At 40.7% G+C, this 17,383-nt stretch overlaps 1 pseudogene; it reads left to right on the forward strand.

Moving 5' to 3' along the window:
- The first annotated feature begins 3,925 nt into the window (after positions 1 to 3,925).
- On the forward strand, positions 3,926 to 6,675 carry LOC112796502 (uncharacterized; annotated as a pseudogene).
- Positions 6,676 to 17,383: the final 10,708 nt, after the last annotated feature.

Below are 17,383 nucleotides of genomic sequence, written 5' to 3' on the forward strand. Positions count from 1 at the left end.
GAACATCCAAAAAATTTTATTATATTTACTTAAATCTGATCCAAATTAAATGAATATCCATTTTAGAATGAAAATAACCATCCACATACCTAGTAAAATGAACATCCACATCCGAAAAAAAGGAGGACGAAGAGGAGGAGGAGAAAAATCACGGCGGCGGAAGGAGGACGACGACGAGATAGCAACAATGCCGCCCAAGGATCGCGAGGCAGCAGTAGCAGCGCCCCATGGAACACGAGACAGTCTTAGTGGCACATGGAGAACGCGCACGATGGCATCACTCTCGCGGTAGCAGTCGGAAGCGGCACCGCAACAACTCCACGAGAGGGTGGCGCGACACCATTAGTAACACCGCCAAGGAAGAGTGGCGTGAAAACAGCAAGACAACAATCATGGCGGTGGCGCTCCTATACACGTGAATGGGGGAGACAGAGGCAACACGGAAAGGTGACGAAAACGGACGGATGTGGCTGCACTACATCTACACGAGCTGTGGGGAAGGGGGACAACGGCATTCCGCTGCGTCTGAACGGGGTGAGGGAGAACGGCCGTGTTTGGACGGCTGTCTCTGGCGATGACGCCGAGTTGTGGTGGTGGACAGAGATGAAAGATGTATGGTAAGCGACGGATGTGGGAAAATGGACTAACTGTATGAGTGGCAATGGAGTTACGTAAATTCTTATTTTTGAAATTTCAAAAATTAATATTAATTAATTAATTAAGAATCTGAATTAATTTATCTTTTTTTTATTTCGTTGTTCACGTTGTTTACTATATACATTGTTCTCCTATACTTTCTCTTATTTTTGTAAAATATAATTATTTTTAGGAAGGCATTTTCGTTGCTCATGTCTTTGAAGATTATTTTTGTCAACAACAAAATATTTTGAACACCATTTTTTGTGTGTGTCTTTTTGAACACCATTTTAGTAATTTACTCTAATGTTTCAATCTCTACTAAAGCTTTGCATTTTTTTTAAAAGAATTTAATTTTGATACACTGTTAGTGTAAAATAATTTTACACATACATTTAATTATGTAACATCACATTAGTAAAAATATATATCTTTTATATTGATTGCATAAATAATCATTTAAAAGAATATATTTAATTGAATAACTCTATAAAATATTTTTATATTATCAGAGCATAAAAATTAAACTTTTTTAAAATAGTACAAATAATAAATTATTATTTCTAATTATAAAACTTTAAAACATTGATAATATTAATCATAAATGAACAAAATTAATTTTATACCTACAAAAAATAATTTTTATATGTGACAAAAATATTTCAATTATTAATTTTATTCATATTAAATTTATTTAATATTTTAAATTTTTACGAGTAAAAATAGTATTTTTGTCTTTCATTAATACAAAATTGATTTTATTTATTTATAGATAGGATTGTTAACATTTTAAAATTTTATGAACACAAATGATAGGTTACTTTAATATAAGTTTATCAAAATTTACATTGCCTCGCTTCAGAAACGTGTAGGTGTCAAGGTTTGAAAAATTACCGGTCATCAAACTATTCTAATTATTGTTTTATTGGTTTGTCGGTCCAACTGATTTAACCAGTAGTTCAACTAGAAAAATTATTTTAGAATAAAATAATAAATAAATTATAAATAAATATAATAAAATATAATTATAATCTAATATAAATTTTAAATATTTTCTAAATTTAAAACAATATATGAAATGTCAATCAAATCCATATGATCTTATCAAAATACAGTCTCAAAAGTTAAACAGTGAAAAGAAATATCTAAATATCATGAAGATTTGATAATTGATCTGCAAGAACTTGTTGCATATTTGTTTCGGTGAGGCCATTTTCACCTTCATTTCCACCCTCTTGAGCAGATGAATCAAGAGATGCAGCATAAAGACCATTACTACCATCACTGTATAAATCAGCATCAATATCATCTAATAAAATACGTATGTTATCATTATAATAAAATACACATGTCATATCCTAATAAATCTGTTTTTCTCCGTAAATTAGAAGAACCTTGCGGTTGACTGTTGTTAGAACCAGGAAAATTAGGATTGGCAGGTGAATTATTACTAACAGATGCATTATTGATTACTAGTTCTGTCCATAACTGAAATTAATAAATTATAATCAATGGTGCAAACAGTAGCAGTACAACTAGAAATAAAAATTAATCACTCCTAATTAATTCAAAACAGCAGCATAACAAAATCACTAATTATAAATCACTTATCACAAATTCAAAATTTAAAACACTCAGTGACATAAGTCCATAACAAAACAGCAGCATAAGTGCATAACAACAAAAGTAATTTAACAAGTCACTAATCAATAATCACAAATTCCAAACTCAAATCAGCAGCATTACAAAAGACCCAAGAAATCACAAATCACAAATTCAACTTCAAATCCCTGAAACAGAGTAACACATACTCAATTTTCTCGGCGCCATTTACTCGGCGCCGCGATGGGTTATAACAGGGGGCGCTATGGCGGCTGCAATTGCGGTGGCGCCATGGCGGGACGCAATCTGCATGGCGAAAATAGCGGGGGTTTCTCAGGTTTTTCAAAAAAATTTAAGGGTGGTTTGGGTAATTTAATAAACCTAAGTCTGATCCACTAACCACTAACCCTAATTTTTAGCCCCTCATTCAAAAACTACCTCCTTTGCCTCTTCTTCAAAAAAATCCCTCTCTTCGTCTCTGTTCTCTCATCCTTGCGACCCAGATTTTTTCACCACGCTGCCATCCATCGCCGCCGCCCATCTAGCCGCTCGTCGCGCCGCCCGTCGCTCTGCCCGTCGCGCTGCTCGTCTCTGTTCTTTCATCACTGCTGCTCATCACCTGTTCATCACTGCTGGTTCGTACATGTTTCATCTTCTCTGCTCCTGTTTTTTTCTTTTCTCTCTTCCCTGCTGCCCCTTCTTTATCAATAATCAGTGTTAAACTTCTCTTCTTCCATTTTTTTCCATTCAGTATACTATGTCCACTTCTAGACAAGCCCTTAATTCTAATGCCCCTACCCCTGCCTCTGCTGGTCCTATTGTTGTGCTGCTGATGTTCATTTGCTAAATTTGCTGCTCTATTTGCTATATTAATTGGATGTTTTATGACTAGAAAGTTGCTTATATAGATAGATTTTATAGTTTATTATATTTGCAATTTTTTGCATATTTTTTTGTACATATATGTGTATTTTTTAGGTAATCCGCCATTTCTGTCATTTTCCGTAACGCCATCTGCTATAACTTTATGGCGGATTTTTGGCTCACCGCCATGAGCCACCATCTGCAATAAAAAACTATGACCGATATAGAGAAGAAGGGATAATAGTGGAATAATAAAAAACCTGTGTAAGGGATAATAGTGGAATAATAAAAAATATGTGTTGACTTTTCTAAACTCTGTGTCTATCATTGTCCTTTGTAAGAGAGTGGATACAAAAATATAAAAAACAGTCCCGAGAATTTAGTGTCCATGTCTCTGTCTCCAAATACTTTTTAAACTTTCGTTGTTTATGTTTCTGTGTCCTATCTTCGAAAACAAATGCAACCATATGTATTTTTAGAGACGATGATAATGATTTAAAAATTTGCGTTTCGTTGGTTTTAGAAAAAAATGGAATAAAGTTTGCCGGGTTAAAATTTGCATGGATAGGCTAACTCTATAAAAAAAATATAGAGTTCGCCAGATGCGACGAATTTGCGCTAAATAAAAAATCGTATTTGAGAAATGAGAGTTAAAAAATAAAATTTTAAAAAATAATTATTTTTTTTATTTTATTTAAAAAAAATCTCTGACTTCCAAGTCGGCCACCAAACAGACCCTTGCATATAAACCACATAAACCAGTCTTCGCATCTAAAAGATCCATCTTCTCCATCGTTGACCATCTCTCTTTCTCTATCTCTGTCTCATCCTCTCTCTAATGGCAGATCCAATGATGAAGGCACTCACCGGCTCACCGCCGTAGCTCTGATAGCATCGCTGTTGGTGTGTTCCTCACTTGCTTCCTCCGACGTCCCTCTTATCGTCGGGCACAAGAAGGCCACACTCGACAGGATCAATTCATGTGCTGAGATGGTTTCCATCGCCATCGATGTCTATAACCAAGGAACCTCGTATGCTCGGATCTACAACCCTAACATTTTCCTATTCCTTTACTATTATTCATTTTGTTGAATTTTGTTTTATGTGTCTGAGATCTCAATTCCCATGCTCTGATCGATTGGTGCAATTAGGTTATTGAGATTTGTCAGATTTTTGTACATGTATCTTGTGTAATTAGATAAGAGATTTATGCGAGATCTCGCTTTTCTTTGATACTGTGGAAAATTAAATATAAAATGGCAATTTTTTGTAATTAAGCGGAGGAAAAATGATCGGTTTTCGATTTTTTCATCTAATTGCGGAAAAGATCGATAGGGGGCAATAAGCGAAGTTGAAGTTAATATTGTGAAAACAGAAAATTTGAACCTTTTGGTGGTTTCATACGGGTTTCAATTGCATATATACTGATTGTACCCCTAAATTTGATTTGATGTGTTGATGTTTGTAATTCAAGATATGGAGAGATACAGTGCGAGCTTGGTTTGTTGCTTTCAACTGTTGCATTTTTTGTGCAAGATAGGACCAACACGCGAAGGAAACTTCCTTGTTTTAATGGGTCTGGGGTTTCATTTACCGAAATGGACTATGGTAGCAATGGTTCCAAATCAATAAGATAGGACCTTCAGTGCTGTTTACTCTTTGCTTATCACATAACGTAATAGGCTTGCAAGTTTATACTGACTTTTTAAGTTGTTATAATAAAGGATTTTCTGTTACTGGATAATGGAATTGCATTAACATGAGGAATTTCGGTAGTGAAACTGTGTGTGAGCTCTACGCAAACACAATACTTTTCTGATATATTTGCGCAAATTGATACCCGTGAATGTATTTTAATCTTTACAGGATTGCTTTCTAAATTTCATTAGGAGTGATATAAAATGAACTTTTAGGTACATGAAGCCATTCATGTAAAGCATAATTAATGAGATGTGTCACAATCATGGGATGAGTTTGAATGACAAGTTGATGAAGATTTCATTTTATATATGACAGCTACAGTTATCTTGTGGTCTCTAATTTTATTTAGTATCCCTCTTTTGCCATTACTTTTCTTTTTCTTATCATTGCCCCTTAAATTACTTTTCTTTTTTCTTTGAAAGGACTGCATATGATGTAAGTCTAACAGATGATGGCTGGCCAAGTGATAAATTTAGTGTAATCAGTAATCAGTGGTAGCACCACAAAGTCATGGGAGAAGCTTGATGTGTGAGTGTCGAGTTTTTTGCTGTAACTTTTTTGCTACTCTGGGTTATCTCTTGCAGTTTGCTTTGTTGCATTTTGGTTCATTATATTTTGTTTAGCAAATAAATTTTTTGCACTTTTCAGTGGTGGCATCCTCTCCCACACTTTTGAGCTTGAGACAAATACAAAGGGAGTATTTGCTGGCGAACCAGCTGTCATAAAATTCCGTGTTCCCACAAAGGCTGCTTTACAGGTTTAATATATGGTAGAGTGATGCCTATTTTTATGTGTTGAGATTTTTCTTGTAATAGTGATGAATTGATAATAACAAGAATAATAATTTCTTGCTCTTTGGAGGCATTATCAACTCCCATATTGCCCTTGGATGTTCTTGCTGATAGACCTCCTGAGCAGAAGTTTGAATGGGTATGTCTCTTGTATACCTGATTGATACATGCACCGATCTCAAATGTTGTTTTTATTGACTTGCATCTTGCTCTTTGGTTGCATGTAATCTCATCTGGTTGGACTGGATTTCTCAGGCTAAGGTATGTACATTAGTTGTGCTCTATCTAATAGCAAGTCTTAGACATTGTTTTATGACGCGAATGACATTGAATTAGCATGAGTGCTACCTATTTTGGTTGGTTTTATGCATGTCATATGTCAACCATGATTAGATTTGTCTGATGCAACTTTGTTGAGAATCATATAGTTTAATAAGTTGTGTGCGCTGCTACAAAGTTGATGTGTTTATCAGTTTATGCATGCTTTTACACTTTTCTTTCTCAGATGCATATTTCTTTATATTCTGATGAATTGTTCTTTTTCAACCACTCTTTTGGTGCATTACAGTTTGACTTCATTATCTAATGTCATTAATTTTATTGTCCGCAGAGGTTGCTGGCTAAGTATGGATCTCTTATCTCGGTGATATCCATCATTGTTCTGTTTGTGTATCTGGGAGCTACACCATCAAAGTCCAGCACAAAAGGAAGCAAGAAGAGGCATTAATCATCGCAGATTAGGACATCTTGCAATCGGAAAATTGATAGGGGGTTAGAGCATGACATTCTGTCAGTGGTCAGTATTTACCTAGTTAGATCAAAATGTTGTTGGAATTTGTCGAATGGATTCAGATGTTAGTGAGAGAAATGATTTTATTTATGGCATAGCCTGAATAGTTGTTTTTTTAAGTTCCCACTGTATGGGATGGATGTTAGCAAGCAAAGTTGTATTTACTGATCATGATATCTGGAAAGCCGTTTTTGGTTTGAATACCATATATTTAGAACTCCCCATGGATGAATCATAGGCCACAATATGAAAATCAATTATTTCCAATGGCCTTTTTCATCCTTCCTTCTAGTCTAGATGTTTTGTTTTGTTTGCTTGCTTTAAAACTCTATGAGCTAATGACCCTTTTCCTCTATTGATTTTAGGACTTCAAAACATGAAACCAACATGTTATTACACATTTTTCAATATCTCGTTCAGATGATAGAGTCACGAATTGTTTTTACGTAAATGAAAAAAAAGAAAGACTTCTCGCTTCCGGATTTTCTCCGAATTATATAGTTTTGGAGTTCAAAACCAATTCAAACATTCTGTACCTTCTATCCGAGCTGATTACCCCCAGTTTGGTATCATGCTTCACACATGGGAAATGATGATAATAAGAGACTGCAGTAGTGTTCATTGACTGCATTCCCATTGTTATGTAATATGTACCAGCTACCTGAAGTGTTGTGAAACACAGTTCTTTGTGGTTTTATTTTTAGTTTCTATCTTTTTGGTTTGTCAAGATTTTGTAAAAGACCAAAAGAAATAGTAACATTCAAAACATAAATAATTTTAATATTTTTAAATGAAAAATGCTGGTGGGCCATTAGAATTTATTGTATTTGGTCTTTATTTAGTCATCAATTTAATTTTTTTAATTCAGTAATCAGACATACTTTATTCTATATTTTTGAACATTGATGGTTAATTGATGGTTAAAAACAATAAATTCTGATAGTCTTTTTTGCATTTCTCCTTTCAAATTATTCAAAAAAATAATTACGTTTTAGTACCTAGAAAATTATTGTGCTAAGAAAAATGATCTTAAAAGAATAAAATAATTTTTTAAAAAATAAATATTTAACAAAAATGTCTTTTTCTTTTTTTGTTTTCTATGATATTTTTCAATCTAGTAAGCCAATGACTAATCTATTGAGCTCGATTTAAGGATTTGTCGCTGGCCAATGAGTTACTGCATGCACAAGACAGAATTCGAACCCCTACACTTGCTTAAGCGGACTATTAAATATTTAACAAAAATATCTAATAGTCAAATATAACTTTGTTTTCCTTATAACTTATGTTTTTGTTAATGGACTTAAGAATACTAATGTATTGTCCCTCGTGTTTGCTACTTCAATGCATATAAACACATTTTATATAACTAATACACCAAAGCATGGTTATGGCTACTGAGAGAGTCGAAGAACCAAAATCTGCCAAAGATGCAAATATCTTGACAAGGAGTAAGAGAAAACTGCGCAATGAAGATGGTAATGAAACTTTCTTGCAACCCAGGAGGACACCAAAAGCTTCTCGTGGAGCAGAGCAATGGAAGAACCCTAAGAAACCCTGAGTGAAGAGATCCTACGTGAGCATGGTCAAAGGCCCAGACTTTGTCTATGAGACCGACTCGAAGGACGAAGAGGAGTCCATGGAGGAAACGAGTGAGTCTGAAGAAGAGTCAGAGTTTGAATACTCGGAGAGAGAATATGAGGTTCCAGGGACGGAAAACTGGAGAGCAGGTAGAGAGCTGCCAAGAAGGAAAATAGTCTGGGAGTCAGATGGATCTCCTAACCTCATTATCAACTGAGCGAAACAAGCAAGGCTGAACAAGTATTGGGAGCATACACTTATCGTGAAATTGCTAGGGAGACATATTGGTTTCAATGTTCTTAAGAAGAAACTTGAGAGTATGTGGAGCAAAGAAGGGATGATAAGTCTGATAGATGTTGGAAATGATTTCTTCTTAGTTCGGTTAGTTCACATCGTTTGGAGACTATGATGGAGCTTTTAAGGGAGGACCATGGATGATCTTTGATCACTATTTAGCGGTGCAGAGATGGAGACCGAATTTTAACCCAAATGTTGAACATCTCAACAAAATTGTGGCTTGGGTTAGGATTTCCGATCTTCCAATAGAATATTATGATAAGTATGTGCTGAGAACCATAGGAAACACCATTAGGATGACGTTGAAGGTCGACTACAACACAGCGGAGCAGACGCGTGGTAAATTCGCCCGCGTTTGTGTTGAACTCGACCTCACAAAACCATTAAGGCCAAATATAAAGATAAAGGGAAAAATAGCCTTTGTGGAATACGAAGGACTACACACCATATGTTTTCAATGTGGTATAAATGGACAGAGTAAGGAGCAATTCCCCCATATGATGGAAAATAAAGCTGGGACAAAAGATAACTTGGAGAAGGAGGTTTAGAGAGACGACGGTCAGGAGAAGAATCTGAGAAGAAGCCTGGAGCAATTTGGCGAATGGATGACTGTCCAGAAATCAAGGAGGGGCAAAAAAGGAATTTCCAACAAGGAAAGGACGACTAATAAGCACAAAATGCCGTTCTATCTAGGTTCAATGCATTGGCTGGGAGTGAATCTAACACACCTATTGAGGGGGTTGAGGAAGAGGATTGTGTGGTGAGAATGGGGATGAGTGAAAAGCGCGTGGAAAGAGAGAAAAGAAATTTTCTCACGGGAAGTCAATGGAGAAAGGAAAAAGGAAAAATGGTAGTGGGTAGCAATGACAACCACGATTCACAAGATTCAGTTAGCAGGGTGCCCGAGACATCACCTGATGTGTACAGAAGTATGAGGAGGAACATTGCTAATGATAACCGTGGGAGTGCGAAAAATGAAAAATAGCAGGTTCTCCCAATCATGGGAAAGGGTCCCACTAAGCCAAATTACAATGATGATAATGAGGAAGCGAGTGCTAATAATAATGGAAATAGCGAGCAGGAGCCCAAACCAACAGAAATCAACATGCAAGAAACGAGACTAGTTTCAGAGGGCCCAATTGATAATGGCCAACATCCAAACAACCCAGCTCAATACATGCGAATAGAAGAAGAAATGATAGTGGATTCTCCTATTTTGAAGAACGACATGCATGTCTAAGTCTTTTTTGGGCCTTTCATTGATAAGTTTATAATGATAATATTATCATGGAATGCTACATGTGCTGTCGGAAAGGGTTTCAGTAGGTGCAAGGAATATCTTAAGATGAATAAACCTGATATTATGGCTTTGCAAGAGACAAAGTGTAGTGGAGAAAATGCTAATAAAGTTATTAAAGATTTGGGTTTTAAGAATTTTATTATGGTGGAAGCCAGGCGGTATAGTGGGGGCATCTGGATCATTTGGAATACGGATGATATTGTGATTCAGCTCATTCTTTCTAATAACTAATATATCCATGCTTTGGTAAAGGAAACTCAGAGAACTCCTTGGTTTCTCTCTATTATCTACGAAAGCCCTAGAGAAAATGAAAGAAAGGAGGCGTGGAGGGAAATAAAGGAATTTGCGAGAACGATAACAAAACCTTGGTTAATGATTGGTGATTTTATTTCCATTGCTGACCCAAACGAGAAGAAGGGAGGAATTCCAGCTGAAACAAAACATATAGGTGTGGAAGAAACATGTTTTTGGCAATATATTCCAAAGGATGCGCAGACTCATGGCTATGATTGATGGCATTCAGAAGTGTGAGTTGTATGGTAGAAGTAGACGATTGGAGGTGTTAGAAAAAGATCTTCAGAGCCAGCTTAATACCACTCTTGACCAGGAAGAAAGGCTTTGGTTGCAAAAGTCCAGGGCTAATTAGATCAAAGTGGCGACCGTAATATTCGCTATTATCACGTTAAAACAGTGATAAGTAGAAGGAAAAATAAAATTATTTGTCTGAGAGATGATGAAAGTAGATGGGTGGAGGACCAAGAAGAGCTAGAAAGAATGACAGCTAACGATTTTAGTAAGTTGTTTCATGAAGAGAATTTTGATAGGAGATATACTCCTTGCACTATATCTTTCCCTCCGATTGATAAGGACATAGTGGAATCAACGTTACATACCCCATCGGAAGAAAGTATTAAAATGGCCTTTTTTAATATTGGTACTTTTAAATCCCCAGGAGAGGATGACATTTCTGGTGCTTTCAATCATAAAAATTGGAAGACGGGGAAGGAAGGTCCGGGAGGACACGACAACCTGTGATAATGGGCGTCATCCCATTCCACCGATCCATCCTCGAAGTCCGGTTGTCGAAACACTTCGACAAACCAACGGACATGAGGTACGATGGAACTCAAGACCCTCTAGAACACCTCACGGCCTTCGAGGCCAGGATGAACCTAGAGGGAGTAGGGGACGAGGTGAGGTGCCGAGCCTTCCCGGTAACCCTAGCGGGACCCGCGATCAGGTGGTTTAACGGCCTCCCGCAGGGATCCATCTACAGTTTCTCGGACATCAGTCGTGCATTCCTGGCCCAGTTTACAACACGAATAGCAAAGGCAAAGCACCCGATCAACCTTCTGGGGATAACCCAGAGACAGGGAGAGCCGACCAGAAAGTACCTGGATCGGTTCAACGACGAATGCTTGGAAATCGACGGCCTAACCGATTCGGTGGCCAGCCTTTGCCTGACGAACGGCCTCCTCAACGAGAACTTTCGAAAACATCTCACCACGAAACCAGTTTGGACGATGCACGAGATCCAGACGGTAGCCAAAGAGTATATAAACGACGAGGAAGTCAGCCGAGTTGTGGCTGCCAATAAACGGCAGTCCAGCTACAGCCAACCTCGGCAACAAGGCAACGGAGAAAGACTAAAGGAACAAACCAGGGAAGAGGCGCCAAGCAAGGCACCAAGGCCATTCTCCCGGGTTGGGAAATTCACCAACTACACTCCGCTCACTCTTCCCATCGTGGAAGTTTATCAACAAATAGCTGAGAAAGGAATCCTGCCGAAGTCCCGACCACTCAAGGACCGCACGGGAGGAAACAAAAACCTCTATTGTGACTACCACAAAGGCTACGGTCACCAAACACAGGACTGCTTTGACCTGAAGGATGCATTAGAACAAGCGATAAGGGAAGGTAAGCTAGCATCATTCTCCCATCTTATCAGAGAGCCGAGGAGACGTTATCGCGACCAAGACGAAGAAGGCAAAACCCGTTCGGCAAAGCGACGACAAGAGCCAGAAGACAGAGATCACGGCCTCACTGTGATAAACGTGGTGACGGCCAAAAACGCCGCGCCAAGATCCCGATCGACGCACAAGAAAGATGCTAAGGTCTTGTCGATCTCCTCCTCGTTGGTGCGAAACTCTAAGAAGCCTCCATCCATTTCTTTCGGCCCGGAAGACCAATGGTTTGACGACGTCCCGGAAAACCCACCCATGGTCATCACGGCCAGAGTGGAAACCGGTCTCGTCAAACGCATCCTTATTGACACAGGGGCTGACTCGAACATCATGTTCCGCAACGTATTTGACGCACTGGGACTAAGGGACGCCGATCTGACGACTCACCAACACGGGGTCATTGGATTGGGCGACCACTTCATCAAACTAGACGGAGTAATATCCCTGCCGATCTCAGTGGGACAGTCTCAAGGCCGAAGATCGGCGATGGCTGAGTTCGTGATCCTCCGAGATTCCACCGCCTATAATATCATCCTGGGAAGGAAGACGATCAACGATGTTGAAGCGATAATCAACACGAAGCTGCTAGTCATGAAGTTTGTTACCGATGACGGATCTATAGGGTCCATAAGAGGAGACCTTGAGACGGCAGTCGCTTGCGACAACGCCAGCCTCTCCCTAAGGAAGAAATCCAAAGAGGCGGCCGGCGTGTTTCTAGCCGACCTGGATGCCAGAGTAGACGACAAACCCAGACCGGAACCAGAAGGGGACCTGGAGAAATTTATGATCGGCGACACGGAGGAAAAATTCACGTTCATCAACAAGAACCTCCCGCATGAGTTGAAGGAGCCCTTGGTCGAAATGATAAGGGCCAATAGGGATTTGTTCGCCTGGACACCGGCCGACATGCCGGGCATAGACCCAAAAATTATGTTGCACCATCTGGCCGTCAAGCCGGAAGCATGCCCGGTAGCCCAACGGAGGAGAAAGATGTCGACGGAGAGGACAGAGGAGGTGGCCAGGCAGACGGCCAGCCTCCTAGAAGTAGGCTTTATACGAGAAGTAGACTACTCAACGTGGCTCTCGAATGTAGTTCTAGTGAAAAAGCATAACGGCAAGTGGAGAATGTGCGTAGACTACTCTGACCTTAACAAAGCATGCCCTAAGGATTGGTTCCCCCTCCCTAACATAGACGCACTCGTCGACGCTGCGGCGGGCTACCGTTATCTAAGCTTCATGAACGCCTACTCCGGTTACAACCAGATACCGATGCACCGTCCAGACGAAGAAAAGACGGCGTTCATAACGCCGGGGGGAACCTTCTGCTATAAGGTGATGCCATTCGGCCTTAAAAATGCAGGGGCAACATACCAAAGGTTAATGAACAGGATATTCCACGACCTCATAGGCAAGACTGTTGAAGTCTATGTGGACGACATCCTCGCGAAAACAACGCGACCCGAAGACCTCTTGAACGATCTGGCAAATGTATTCGCGTCTCTCCGACAACACGGCATGAGGCTGAATCCCCTCAAATGTGCCTTCGCCGTGGAAGCTGGAAAATTCTTGGGATTCATGATAACACAGAGAGGGGTAGAAGCCAACCCGGAGAAGTGCCAAGCGATATTGCAGATGAAGAGCCCGGGTTGTATCAAGGATGTCCAAAGGTTAGCAGGGCGGCTGACCTCTTTATCCCGGTTTCTCGGCGCATCGGCAACAAAGGCCTTACCGTTTTTTAACCTCATGAAGAAAGGGATAGCGTTCGAGTGGACACCCGCATGCGAAGAAGCTTTTCAGCACTTCAAGGAAATCTTGGCGGCACCCCCGGTCCTCGGGAAGCCGAAGGACGGGGAGCCGTTATACCTGTACCTCGCCATAACAGGAGAAGCCCTGGCCGCAGTTCTGGTGCGAGAAGAAGAGAAGGCTCAACAACCAGTCTATTTCGTAAGCAAAGCCTTGCAAGGGGCGGAATTAAGGTACTGCAAACTGGAAAAGCTAGATCTAGCACTCTTGACCTCCTCACAGAGGTTAAAGCAATACTTCCAAGGTCACCAAGTTGTCGTAAGAACGGACCAGGGAATCCGGCAAGTACTTCAAAAACCCGACTTGGCGGGAAGGATGATGACTTGGTCCATTGAACTTTCCCAATACGACATACGATACGAGCCCCGGCAAGCCATCAAGGCGCAAGCAATGGTAGATTTTCTAGTAGAAGTAACGGGGGATCCAACCGAAGAAACGAGCGCACGGTGGAAGCTCCACGTGGACGGAGCCTCCAACCAGACGTCTGGGGGCACCGGGATCATCCTGGAAAGCCCGGTTGGAGTTGTATACGAGCAGTCGATTAGGTTTGAATTCCCCATTTCGAACAACCAGGCAGAATACGAAGCTCTCATAGGAGGCTTAACCCTAGCAACGGAAGTCGGAGCAACAAGGTTGGAAATATGTAGCGATTCTCAGGTCGTCACCTCCCAGGTAAACGGGAGCTATCAAGCCAAAGACTCGTTATTACAAAAGTACCTGGAAAAAGTCAAGAACTTAAGCCAAAAATTTGAGGAGGTCACGGTCCACCACGTTCCAAGAGAAAGGAACACACGGGCAGACCTCCTATCAAAACTGGCCAGCACCAAACCAGGAGAAGGCAATCGGTGTCTCATCCAAGGAATGACGAGGGAGCCGGCGGTCACCTTGCATTTGGCAAGGCTGAGCTCTTCTTGGCTTGACCCCATCACCAACTTCCTAGAAAATGGCAAACTCCCTGACGACGAAAAGGACGCCGTGAAGCTAAGAAGGGAAGCGGCTAAATATGCGGTGATTCAAGGACAGCTATTCAAGAAAGGGTTCAACCAACCTCTACTGAAATGCTTACACCCCGACCAAACGGACTACGTCCTCAGGGAAGTCCATGAAGGCTGCTGCGGACACCACATAGGAGGCAAAGCCCTAGCAAGAAAACTAATTCGAGCCGGATACTATTGGTCGTCAATGATGGCAGATTCCAAGGAGTTCGTCAAAAAATGTGTCAAGTGTCAAGAGAACGCCAATTTCCACAGGGCGCCGGCCTCCGAGTTAAGCCTGTTAACGTCCTCCCGACCATTCTCGCAATGGGGATTCGATCTCTTAGGGCCATTCCCAGTCGATCCCGGGCAAGTCAAATACCTCATAGTCGCCATTGACTACTACACCAAATGGATAGAGGCCGAGCCGCTGGCCAGCATATCCTCATCCAATTGCAGGAAATTCATGTAGAGGTAGGTGATAATGCGATTTGGGATCCCAGAAGTCGTCATCTCGGACAACGGCACACAATTCACCGACAAGAAGTTCACAGAATTCTTCACCGGCCTGGGCATAAGACAGAAGTTCTCCTCGGTAGAGCACCCCCAAACGAACGGACAAGTGGAGTCCGCGAACAAGATCATCCTACTAGGACTCAAGAAGCGATTGGATAACAAAAAGGGTGCTTGGGCCGACGAGCTAGCCTCGGTGCTCTGGTCTTACCGAACAACTGAGCAGTCCTCCACCAAGGAAACTCCTTTCCGACTAACATACGGTTTAGACGCGGTGATATCCGTGGAGATTGGGGAACCAAGCCCCCGACTACTTTTGAAGGGAGTAGAGGAAGCCGTGGAGAAAGACCTAATAGACGAAGCCAGAGAAATGGCCCATTTGACGGAGACGGTGCTGAAACAAAGAATGGCCCTACGCTACAACACCAAAGTGCTTAAAAGGGAATTCGGGCCGAACGATCTCGTCCTAAGGCGCAACGACATCGGCCCTCCGACCCCAGGAGCAGGCAAGCTGGCGGCTGATGAGCGGATAATTTATACGCTTTTTGGCATTGTTTTTAGTATGTTTTTAGTATGATCTAGTTAGTTTTTAATATATTTTTATTAGTTTTTAGTTAAAATTCACTTTTCTGGACTTTACTATGAGTTTGTGTGTTTTTCTATGATTTCAGGTATTTTCTGGTTGAAATTGAGGGACTTGAGCAAAAATCTGATTCAGAGACTGAAAAGGACTGCAGATGCTGTTGGATTCTGACCTCCCTGCACTCGAAGTGGATTTTCTGGAGCTACAAAAGCCCAATTGGCGCGCTCTCAACGGCTTTGGAAAGTAGACATCCTGGGCTTTTCAGCAATATATGATAGTCCATACTTTGCCCAATATTTGATGGCCCAAATCGGCGTTCAAAGTCACCCTCAGAATTCCCAGCGTTAAACGCCGGAACTGGCACAAGGATGGGAGTTAAACGCCCAAACTGGCATAAAAGCTGGCGTTTAACTCCAAGAAGAGTCTCTACACGAAAATGCTTCAATGCTCAGCCCAAGCACACACCAAGTGGGCCCGGAAGTGGATTTTTATGTCATTTACTCATCTCTGTAAACCCTAGGCTACTAGTTCTCTATATATAGGACCTTTTACTATTGTATTTTCATCTTGGTTCTTCTGGTTCCCTCTCTGGGGCCGAAGCCAATGATCACACTATCACTTATGTATTTTCAACGGTGGAGTTTCTACACACCATAGATTAAGGTGTGGAGCTCTGCTGTACCTCGAGTATTAATGCAATTACTATTGTTCTTCTATTCAATTCCGCTTGTTCTGTTCTAAGATATTCATTTGCACCGAAGAACATGATGAATGTGATGATTATGTGACACTCATTATCATTCTCACCTATGAACGAATGCCTGACAACCACTTCTGTTCTACAAGCAAACAAGGCTCTAATGTTTATCTCTTGGATTTCTTAACCGGAATCTTCGTGGTATAAGCTAGAACTGATGGCGGCATTCAAGAGAATCCGGAAGGTCTAAACCTTGTCTGTGGTATTCTGAGTAGAATTCAATGATTGAATGACTGTGACGAGCTTCAAACTCGCGATTGTGGGGCGTTAGTGACAGACCCAAAAGAATCACTGGATTCTATTCCGACATGATCGAGAACCGACAGCTGGATAGCCGTGCCATGACAGGGTGCGTTGAACATTTCTACTGAGAAGATGGGAGGTAGCCACTGACAACGGTGAAACCCTTGCATACAGCTTGCCACGGAAAGGAGTAAGAAGGATTGGATGAAGACAGTAGGAAAACAGAGAGACGGAAGGGACCAAGCATCTCCATACGCTTATCTGAAATTCCCACCAATGAATTGCATAAGTATCTCTATCTTTATCTTTATGTTTTATTCATCATTCATAACCATTTGAGTTTGCCTGACTAAGATTTACAAGGTGACCATAGCTTGCTTCATACCAACAATCTCTGTGGGATCGACCCTTACTCGCGTAAGGTTTATTACTTGGACGACCCAGTACACTTGCTGGTTAGTTGTGCGAAGTTGTAGTGATCACAATTTCGTCCACCAAGTTTTTGGCGCCGTTGCCGGGGATTGTTGAGTTTGGACAACTGACGGTTCATCTTGTTGCTTAGATTAGGTGTTTTTCTTCAGAGTTCTTAAGAATGAATTCTAGTGTTTCAAGGTGATGTTCTTATCATCACCAAAGCTGATTGATCTTCATCAATTTAGCTCTTGAATGCAATGTCCTGCTGAAGCTTGTTCAGCCATGTCTAATTTCTTTAGACTAAAGCTTTAGACTAACATTGCGTGATTCCTGGAATTCTCATTAAGAATTTTGATATCCTTGTTCTCTTTCCACTTAATTTTTGAAAAATAAAAAAAATTACAAAATCATAAAAACCAAAAATATTTTATGTTTCTTGTTGAGTCTAGAGTCTCATGTTAAGTTTGGTGTCAATTGCATGTTTTTGTTCTTCTTGCATTCATTCCTGTGTCTTAAGTGATCTTCAAGATGTTCTTGATGATTTCCTTGCTCTGAGCTTTGAATTCTCTT

This window comes from Arachis hypogaea, chromosome 4 (assembly GCF_003086295.3).
Source record: "Arachis hypogaea cultivar Tifrunner chromosome 4, arahy.Tifrunner.gnm2.J5K5, whole genome shotgun sequence".
NCBI classification, from domain to species: domain Eukaryota; kingdom Viridiplantae; phylum Streptophyta; class Magnoliopsida; order Fabales; family Fabaceae; genus Arachis; species Arachis hypogaea.